The sequence below is a fragment of the Capsicum annuum genome, chromosome 7 (assembly GCF_002878395.1).
Source record: "Capsicum annuum cultivar UCD-10X-F1 chromosome 7, UCD10Xv1.1, whole genome shotgun sequence".
Taxonomy (NCBI): Eukaryota; Viridiplantae; Streptophyta; class Magnoliopsida; order Solanales; family Solanaceae; genus Capsicum; species Capsicum annuum.
Genome location: NC_061117.1, coordinates 156095063 through 156105917, shown reverse-complemented (window position 1 = coordinate 156105917; position 10855 = coordinate 156095063).

Genomic DNA, 10855 nt, shown 5'->3' with positions numbered 1-10855 from the left:
AGTTCCTAGTTATGTATTTTAAGTTAACCAATGCCCCCATGGAATTTTTGGACTTGATGAATAGGGTCTTTCATTCATTTTTGGATTGGTTTGTCATTGTCTTTATTGATGACATCTTAGTCTACTTTAAGAGTGAGGTAGATCATATCGATCACTTCATGTCGTGTTGCAAACTTAAAGGATTATTATTTGTATTCCAAGTTCTCAAAGTATGAGTTTTTTCATGGCTGTGACTTTACTTGGTCATGTTATTTCTAGCGAGGGGATCATGGTAGATTCATAAATGGTTACGGCAGTTAAGAAGTGGCCTAGACCTATGACTACAACCGATATTCAGGGCTTCTTAGGTCTAGCCAGTTACTATAGGAGATTTATAGAATATTTTTCAACTAAAGCTGCCCCATTGACTATGTTAACTTTGTAATGCTACTTGTATTGGGCTTGTCTGTGTGTTAATGCAGCATGGTAGGGTGCTATACTTCTAGGCAATTAAAAATTCATAAGAAGAACTACCCTACTCATGATTTGGAGTTGTTGGGCATAGTATTTGCATTAAAAACTTGGTGACACTATCTCTATAGGGTTCATATTGACATATTTTCTAATCATAAGAGCCTTCAGTCGGTGTTTACTCTAAAGAAGTTGAATCTCGGACAAAGGAGATAGCATGAGTTGCTGAAGGACCATGATATAAGCCTCCATTACTATCTAAGTAAAGTTAATGTAGTAGCTGATGCTCTTAGTAGGTCATATATGGGGAGTTTAGCAAATGTGGAGGAGGATAAGTGGGAGTTTTTGTAGGACATTAACCGTTTGGATAATCTTGGGTTTGACTCACAGAATCTGAGGATGGTGTTGTATTTGTGCATCATGTATCGTAGTCGTCTCTTATGGTTGAGATAAAGGAAAATAAGATATTGGATCTTGATTTGATGAAGATTAATTGTAGTGTAGGTCATCAAAAGGTTATCAATTTTGTGATTAGTCATGGTGGTATCTTGAGGTACAAAGGTAGGCTATGTATTCCCAATGTTGATGGATTGGGGGAAAGGATTATGGTTGAGGCTCATGGATCTCATTATGTTGTTCATCCTGGCTCTACAAAAATGCACATGATCTTAGGGAGTTCTATTGGTGGAATAATATGAAACGAGATGTGGCTAGCTTTATGGCTAAGTACATCATGTGTCAACAAGTAAAGGTAAAGAACTTGAGACACGAGGTTTTATACGAAGAGATTGAGTTGCCTAAATAGAAATAGGAGACAAATAATATGGATTTTGTCATTGATCTTCCTCGGTTTTAGAATTAATATGATTCTATTTGGGTCATTATGGATAAAATGATCAAGTCCACTCACTTCTTGCCGGTGAGCACCAGTTCTTCAGCTTAGGATTATGCTAAGTTGTATCTTGCGGATATTGTGAAGTTACATGGTGATCAAGTTTCTATCATCTCTAATCGCGTTACTCTATTCTCATCTCATTTTTGGAAGTCGTTCTAAAAATATTTGGGAGCTAAGGTATGCCTTAGTACTGATTTCCATCCGCAGATGGATGGTCAAGCGGAGAGCACCATTTATACTTTGGAGGATATGTTATGTGCTTGGGTGATTTATTATGGAGGTAGTTGGTTCGACCATTTGCCTTTGATTGAATTTACCTAAAATAATAGTTACCACTCTAGCATTTGTATGGCTTCTTTTAAGGTAATGTATGTTAGGAGGTGTTATTCTCCTAATGGGTGGTAAGAAGTTGGTAAGGGTAAGTTGTTAGGCTTTGATTTGGTTCGACAAGCCTTGGAGAAGGTGAAGGTAATTCGTGATAGGTTGAAAGCCTCTCAATGTCACCAAAATTCCTATGCAGATGTAAGGTGTAGGGACTTGGATTTTAATGTTGGAAATTGGGTATTCTTGAAGGTATCTCCTATGAAGGGAGTAATGCAGTTTGGTAAGAAGGGGAAACTTAGTCCCCATTTGTTGGTCCATATTTGATTTTAAAGAGGTTTGGTAATATTGTCTATAAGTTGGCGTTTCCCTCTAGTTTGAGCTCCATCCATCTGGAATTCCATGTATTCATGTTGTGGAAATGTATAGGTTATCCTTCGTTAGTTGTTCCTTTGGAGGATGTTAGTATTTCAAAAAGGTCCCGGTGAGGATCTTAGATTGTCAAGTTTGTCAGTTGATAATGAAAGAGATGGCTTCGATGAAGGTTCCATGGAGGAACCAAAAGTCTGAGAAAGCTACTTGGGAGGCGGAAGAAGACATGAACTCCAAGTATCCACATTTGTTTTCCATTTTGAAAACTTATGCTTGAGGTATGTGTTAATATTCTTAACTTGATTTATGTCTTTGATAGGCAATGGGTTGAAGTCCCTCAACTTTGAATTGAGTAACTGTTTTGATAGACAATGGATTCAAGTCCCAAAGTCAATTGAATGAATAGTTGATTGATGATAATCATGGCATGTGTCTTATCCTTGTTGTATTTTTTTGTTTTCTAACTTGGTTAAAGGTTAGCTTGATGTGCTACAATGTGTTAACTCGTGCTTGTGCTTGGTTTCATCGTCATTCGAGAATGAATGATCCAAGTGGGGAAGAATTAAAATACCTTGGTGTTAAACCCTTAGAAAAATTTCCTAAGTTGAGTTTCTGGACAAGGTACGGTTTGACCATACCACTCATTTGCTATGATATAATTTTGGCCCTCTCTCTCATATATTAGGTAGTGTAGTATGGGTTATATTCTATCCAAGGTATGATTTTACCTTATCCCAAGTTGTATGATAGGGCACTATTCGTAAGTTGCCAAGTCATATGATGTCTTGAGCTAGACCTAGTGTATTCTACCTAAGGTGCGAGTTGTAGGGTCTTTCTATCTTATGTCATAGACTTATTTTAGACTTGGTTTTTGGCTATTGTCGGGGGCATGTCCCAACATATTATTGTCTTTGGAATTATAGAGGCTTTGTGGATGACTGTGGACTTGGGTATGTTGGTTTAGTATGCTGCCATTAATGGAATGATTCGACATTCTTAAGTTATGATTATTGGTCTTGTTTTTATTATCTTGTTATATATTCGGAATTTATTCGACACTTGTGGATTGATGTTATGGTTAGGTTAGGTTAGGTTAGGTTAACAAGGTGATATCCAGTCTATGTTAGGCTCGAGATACCTATCCGACAAGGCCCAATTTTAAGTCGTGTCACGTGTTATCCATATGTACCAAGGAAATAGATGAAAGGCTAAAGACACCAAGGTGATAGGTATCCAAAATATATTGTGTATCGGGACACATGGTCATATAGACCCGAAACATTGCTAAACGTTATTTCCAGTGTAAGCCCCCCCCCCCCCCCCCCGGGACATACACCTTCACGGTGAGCCACATAATTCTCTTTACGACCAAATTAAAGCAATTTGCACATAAGCACAAATCATTAACCAATGAGTCTTTATTAAGGCATTTTCCAACATGGTATCGTCATACCAATAGCTTTGGAAACTAATTCAATTATGCCAAATCAGTCTATTTAGCTATTAGACTCCCAAGTTCCATTTAAAATTCAAAATCATGGCCACCAAGGGCATTCCAAAGCCATTGTTACCTATTTATCCTTTAATGCAAAGAAATATTTTCAAAGGACATGTTAAACTATGTGAATATTCATATTTAAAACCAAGATTGTAAAGTGGGTTGAGGTTAATACCATTATCAAGACAAGATTTCATCAATTTAGGGAAATCCATGTTCCTCATTCCAATCCTCATAACAATGCACTTATTCAGCCCCAAAAAATCATCAATTAAAGTATAAACAACACATTTAAATTAGGAGAGAAATAATTCAAGTAATAACCATCAAAATTCCTCAAGCCAATTTCAAACCCAACAATTAACCACACATAAATAATGATTAAATATATGACATAATGTAAAATTCAAGTTAGGAAAAGAGATACAATGTCTGAAATACTAAAGAATTTGAAGAGAAATTGAAGTTTAGAGCTTGAATAGTGAATTCTCTGTGAAACCCTTGGAGTTTCTTGGTTGGAGAATTAAAGAAGAAAAGATTGGACTTTGATTTGTGAAAACTTTGAAAAGGAATTTATTTGGTGTTTAAAAGTCGTGCAAGGTGTAAAAGGACCAAAAGCCCCTCACCCTAAGTGAAAAAAATAAAAACTAAATGAAATTTATATAGCGGCATGGCACGCTGCTATCGTGGAGTTAAGCCTCCGTGGTATGCCACTATCACGGAGGCTTATGGCCTTGTAGTCCCAAAATAACCCCAAACCCCTTCTGAAAATCTCAAAACTCTCCTAAAACACCCTTTTAACACCCCTTAACATAATTCAACACCCTTTTGATACCCCTTAACATAATTCAAGTCAAAAATTAATATCACATACACGGAATGGTCAAAAATAAATTCGCTAAAGTTTTACGGGGTCTTACAATTGGTTAGGAAAAGATCCTAGGTCATTATCGATATACTATCCACTCTAGCCTAAATGATCATTCAATTAATGTACTTATCTCTTGAACCATATTTTGATCCAAAATTTACATTTTCTTTGATTAATCTAATTAAATTTTTAATATTTTACCTTTAAATTGGTCCTGGCCCCTCACTGGACATGTGCACCTCAACTAAGGTAAATCACCTAAGTTGAGGGTGACTACTATAGTGGAAATAAAAAGAAAGTGTTGAGCATGAAAATAATATATTAGTTTTCAAAATATGGTGGGTGTGGTAAGATGAAAAAGGAAAAATAAAAGGCAATAAAAAAGAAAAGAAAAAAAATGTTGAGCAGAAAAAGTAGAAAACCACACCCATAGTTGAAAACGAATAAAAGAAAAAGGGAGAAAAAAAGTTAAATAAGAAGAAAAAAAAAAAGAGAAAATTGTAGCACCAAGGAGGTTTGAGTCACTATTAGCAAAATATACTATACCCACACTCAACTCTATATTACAAGTTGAGTAAAATCCTATAGCGATCCTAATTCGATTGCCCAAAATAGAAGTATAGAAAATAAGGGTAAGCCTATGGTATTGCACAAGCATTTTTTAAACTTTTTTGTGAGTACGAACGCATTAGTTGAGTCCCCATTCTTTAATAAACACATGTGTATATGGAGGACTTCTTTATGGTGAGGGCATTAGGGTCATCCTATTGAGTGCTGATTGTTAGAAATATCGTGATGTCATACACAGATTTCTTTTTTGTTATTTTGATAAGTGTGGAATGATCGTAAGTGATTTTTTAAAAATGTAGAAAAAGGGGGATTGGATTTCTGAAAGATATTTTCTAATGTCATATGACTATCATAGTTTTCTAGATTTCTTTTGGTTGAGTTTTTTGGTAGTATAATACTATTTTATTACTTAAGCATAAGCATATATTATAAGTTGAGGGTGTTGATGTGTTGTGATTTTGTGACACTTTTAAAGCCTGGATCAAAGGGTTGATGTACGTTTTTAAATACTTTTTGATAGATTTGATGGATGATTGTGAATTTATGTAGAAAATGGGTCTTGAAAGTGAACAAAAAAAAGACTGAAAATATATCAGTTGTTAACTATAGATCCAAGGGACAACTCATAGGATCAAGCAATGCATCGTACCCTGATTTGTTCTAAACAACAAATGACTAAGTCCTGCAGACTGAAATTCAAATGGTAAACCACGAATTCTACTGATGAGATCTAAAGCCAAGCCACAAGACCTCGTGATCTGTTATGAGAGACTATGAACTACAAAATTTGAAAAATAAAAATTTGGCACGGTGACCATAGATGGACTAAATGACTTGTGGAGTCAACATATGAGTCCTCTTGACTCGTTTTAATGGATCTTGGTAAGAATGATCTAAAGATTGAAAAGTTGAAGTAGTCACCATGGAATAAAGCTACAACTCGTGTGGAGAAGGTACGAGTCATGTTGACTCATCCTGAGAGGCCGTAGGCAGAAATTACTATAGAGTGAAAATCATTTTTACCCCTCAATTTTCATTTAAAAATTAAAATCGCCCCTCAACTTTGAATAATAGTCATACTTTCCTCTTTATCTCGTACAGTGTCCATTGTTTTTCCAATCTTATATTTATATAATACTTCTTTATATTGCATATAGTTTTAAAACCTAGGTATTTATTGCATTTCATTAAGTTCTAACATTATAAGTAAAATAATAATCTTATGAATTTGTCACAAAATTTAATATTATTTTTTAAGATCGTATATTAAGTAAATAATACATTTTATGAATATGTATTAAGCATGTATATATGTATGTACATGAATGTGTGTGTTTTTTTGTGTTGGCCTAAGTTATCGCCAGACTCTTAAGTTGTCCGCAAAAATTTTTTTGACACCTTAACCAACCATTGTACCCATTAGACACTTCATCTTAAACATATGTGTCTATTAAACACCCCGTACACATGTGTCAGAGCAAGTGAAATACACTTGTTGTTGTATGCCTGAAATCAGTGTTATAAAAACTTTTTTAGAATATTCCTTTCTTTTTCTTTCTTATTATATTTTTTGCTAAAAAGAAAAAAAAAAGAAAATGAAAAAACATTGCTCCTTCTTCTTTATTCAAGGAGGCCATCCCTGTCAGCACTCACCCATCACAAATTCACCATTTATGTTTTTTTTTTCCTAAATTTGACAATCACTACCCAAATAACTTGTGTCTAAACCCAGATAAATTAAAAGATGAATCGGATATGAAAAAGACAAGAAAAATGTTGGATGAAAATGAATGACAGTCGGACAATGACAATGTAGGTGGGTGATGTGCCCTTAACTTGTTCGCATGATAAAATGAAATTATCAACTCATTATTGTCATCTCTCCCCCTTCTCCATTTCTACAATCAAATCAAGTCAAGCATAAATGAAATTCAAAACGAAGGACAAAACTAATCCAAAAGGGAGCAAAACAACAGAAGAGATTTATGTTCTATAACAAAAATGGGGAAGAAGATGAAGTAAAAATGGAAGATAGGGGTTGTAGGGTGTAGTGGTGTTAGTCTACCCTTGTTTTTCTATTACTTAGCCCTTGTTTACATAACACACTCATTAAGAAAATTTTAGCTAGAGATGTATTTGCTAAACTAACTTTGTTAATTAGAGATGTATTTACTAAACTAACTTTGTTAATGATAGTTTAAAACTTTAAATTTGACTATACTAATACTTTATGTATAGTTGGTTTAAATAAAATATATAATATAATTCATTTGATTTCATAAATTTAACAAGTAATTTAAAACAACTATTTTTAGTAAAATGGTCAATTAATATGATACAGAGGTAGGTATTGTCACACTTCTTTTTCGCTTGAAGGGTCAAGGTCGAAGGGTATTTCCAATTAAAGTGACAGTTTTGAATAGGAATTATTTTATTTATAGAGTCGCCACTTGAAATTGAGTTATGGTGTTCCAAGACATCTTTTTGAATCCCTAATCAAACTGAAATAACTCTTTATTTTGGTCTGCGAAAATAAAAGACCAGGTAAAAAATTCTGTTGACCGAGGTGAAGGTGTGAGTCACATCTCGAGTCCTGTGATTCTAGCACGGTCACTTTTATTGACTTATCTTGACTTAAGCTATTTTGATAAATTATGTTAAGGCCTAAATTCGCTCATTTTTATCATACCAAAACTTATCTATTATCTTATATCAAATAAATCAGTGAAAGTAATTTTTAGAAAAATATTTGCCAAGGTGCATTATTTCATCCTTAAATTTTTAAATGTCTCAAAAAGATGCGTACCCCACATTCTTAATTGAGATGAATATTTTAAACGCTCCTAAACTTGCCTAGCGTTAAAGGCGTTGCTTTGCCTCTTATAAACTCATAATAATTTTATCTATTCGAAATGCTACTTAACTTTAACAATAACCTTTAAGCAAAATTATTTCAAATTAGTCTATTAATTTAACAAATAATTATTAAGCTTTGTTGATGAAAATGAAATAAAATAAAATATAATAATAATAATAATAAAATAATACAAATACACAAACGTAACCATATTATTTCTAATTTTATTATAATCCTCAATTTTTATTCTCTTTAAATTAATACAAGTTCTAATCACATATACTGAGACAAATTAAATGCGTAACTCCCCGAGATCTGACTCTAACACAAAATCACGAAGAAAACAAGCAACCTGAATCATGTGATAAATCAGTCTAAACAAAATACAAAGACTCAATGGTTTGAATTCAATTATGAAATAATAGAGGCGTCACTTTCCGGTGGGCTTCACCGGATAAGCATGAATCGACCAGATTTAGCCATTTTTCAGTGAGGTAGTGTTTGTCGTGTTGTTCACCGGTCACCGGTGGTCAAATACGGTGAAGACGACGGGAAGAAGGGAAATGAAAAAGGAGGCGGTGCGGCTGCATTCGCCAATGTGGTCACCGGACTCTGATGTCGAAAAAGTAGATAAGAGAAAGGAAAAAGGGGTTGGTTGGTTGGGGTTTTCGTCGCTCGCTGATCTAGTTTATGGCGGCATGGAAGACAGCGACTGCTCCAATGGATATTGAGGTGATGGGTTTGATCTTGTATTTGAGTGAACGAGAGGGAGAAAAAGAAGGAAAGGAGTTATCCATCTGGTGGACTGCTCCAGCGGCGACGGCTTGCAAAGCTCTAGCTTCATTCATTATTGTAGATTGTGGATCCATTTTACTTTACTTCTAGCAATAGAAATGCTAAAGCATTATTATTATTACTAATGAATAAAATAAAAAGTGAAAATGCATAGAGGGGAACAAAAAGAGCATAGATTAAAGTTGTGTGTTTGTTGTGTGAGATCTATTTGAAGAGTGACAATGGAGGTTGTTGGGTGCGTAAACCACTATTCACTGTGAAGAGAGAGACTGTGTGTCTATTTTTTATTTTTATTTATTTCAGTATTTCCTTTTTGTTTCAAATTTTAACGTAAGAGAATTAACACACAGGATTTTAATATTCAACACATCTACTGAACAAATATATAAATATTTAGTAAATTAATAGTATAACATGTGGTAACAAAAGATTCACATAATCAAGCATACATACTAAATAGTGTATTACATTTTCCATTCATGTTTTTTCATAATAAAACTCATAACACGAGTGATATAGAATTGAATAAGAACTTGAATGATTTAAACTGAGTAATGAACAATTAAAATCGTCAACGAAAACTCAAAAATCAATTCAAAACTCTTTCCTTTCTTTGTTTTCTTCTCTGTTTTTATTTTTGTCTCCCTCTTTTCCTGATGTTTTTTTCTGTCTCTCCGTCTTTTTTGTTCTCTGTTCCTTTTTTTTTGGTTGTCTGTGTATGATAGATGTACGTAATCTCTCCTCTCACTGTCTCACAGTTTTTGATCTTAATAAAAAAAATGTGTCTTCCGTCATGGGGTTGAGGAGTTACTCCTTTCAAAGGGGATGTGGAGAAGCAGTTGAGGAGAATGGGATGTCAGATGGGAATGGATAGTTAGGTTAGGATAATTATCTAATTTTTTATTTTTATTTTTATTATTACTTTTTTAAATGAATAAATAATAATAATAATAATAATAATAATAAAAGAATATTAATTAGTTAATTTTTATATTTACGAAAATATAATAAAAGTTTGTAATAATCTAAAATAAATATAATTAAGAGAATAATAAATCTACTAGCCTATTTAATAAAATTAAAAGGAAAATATATTTTTTTGAATTTTCGTATTATTTTATAAGTAAAAATAAAAAATCTCAAAAATGTAACTTTATTTATTATTTTTTATTTATTTTCAATCAAAACTTATTAAAAATGAAATAAAAGCTAAAATAAATATTGGACAAAATAAAAATAAAAATATTTAATGCCGAAAATCTATTAAACTTGGTGAGGGTCAAAAATCACGTGTCTATATTTTACCCTCCTTTGTGTGAAATCTCGAAGAGTTTTCATACAAAGAAGTAGACAAAGAGATAATTTTTTATCCTTCAATTATTCAAAAAAAAGGATAAAGATAAAATAAAATAAAAGATGTAACCGAGTCCTGGTTTTGAACCGCCTACATATTCCAGGTTATAAGGAAATCAGGTCACGTGTAGTTCAATGAGGTAAAATGGTGAGACAATGAGTTAGAGGTCGAGACAAGTTTTGTCGAGTCTCCGGTTCACGACATTTTGCTTTTACATTCAAATGAATAAGAAAATAAAATGAAGATACAAATGAAAGATCCTATCTATGCTGCTTTTCTAGAATCTTGACTTGAATCTTCATGACTTCTCAAGTGGTGAGAAGTTGTTATTTTGAGCTGAATCTTGAAAAATGAATTGTTCCTCCCTTTTGATTCTTGGTATTGGAGAGAAACATGAAAATTGACTTAGTCTTCACACATTCTTCTGACTTGAATTTGAAAATCTTCACCCTATTCTTCAGGCGAACTCCTGAACTTGCAAATTCTTCACCTTGTTCTCCTGTCGGGATCTTGACTTGTTATTTCTTCACCTTGTTCTTCAGGTGGGCTCCTGACTTGCTATTTCTGATTTTCCAAACATGTTTCTGAACTCAAAGTAAAATATGAATTAAAACAAGAAAAGTCCCATTATCCAGGAGGGTCCTGATCAGAAAGTAAAGTCCCATTATCCAAGAGGGCCCTGAACAGAAAGTAAAGTCCCATTATCTAGAAGGGCCCTGAGCAGAAAGTAAATTCCGAACAATACGAATAAAATATTTGCCCCAGTTACTAGAAAATTTTGTGAGTATCACTAGATCATAACTTTTAGAAAAGTACAATAAAGAGGGTGATTCAAAGTCTTGATAAAGAAATACGTCTCTTGAGAGTAAAAC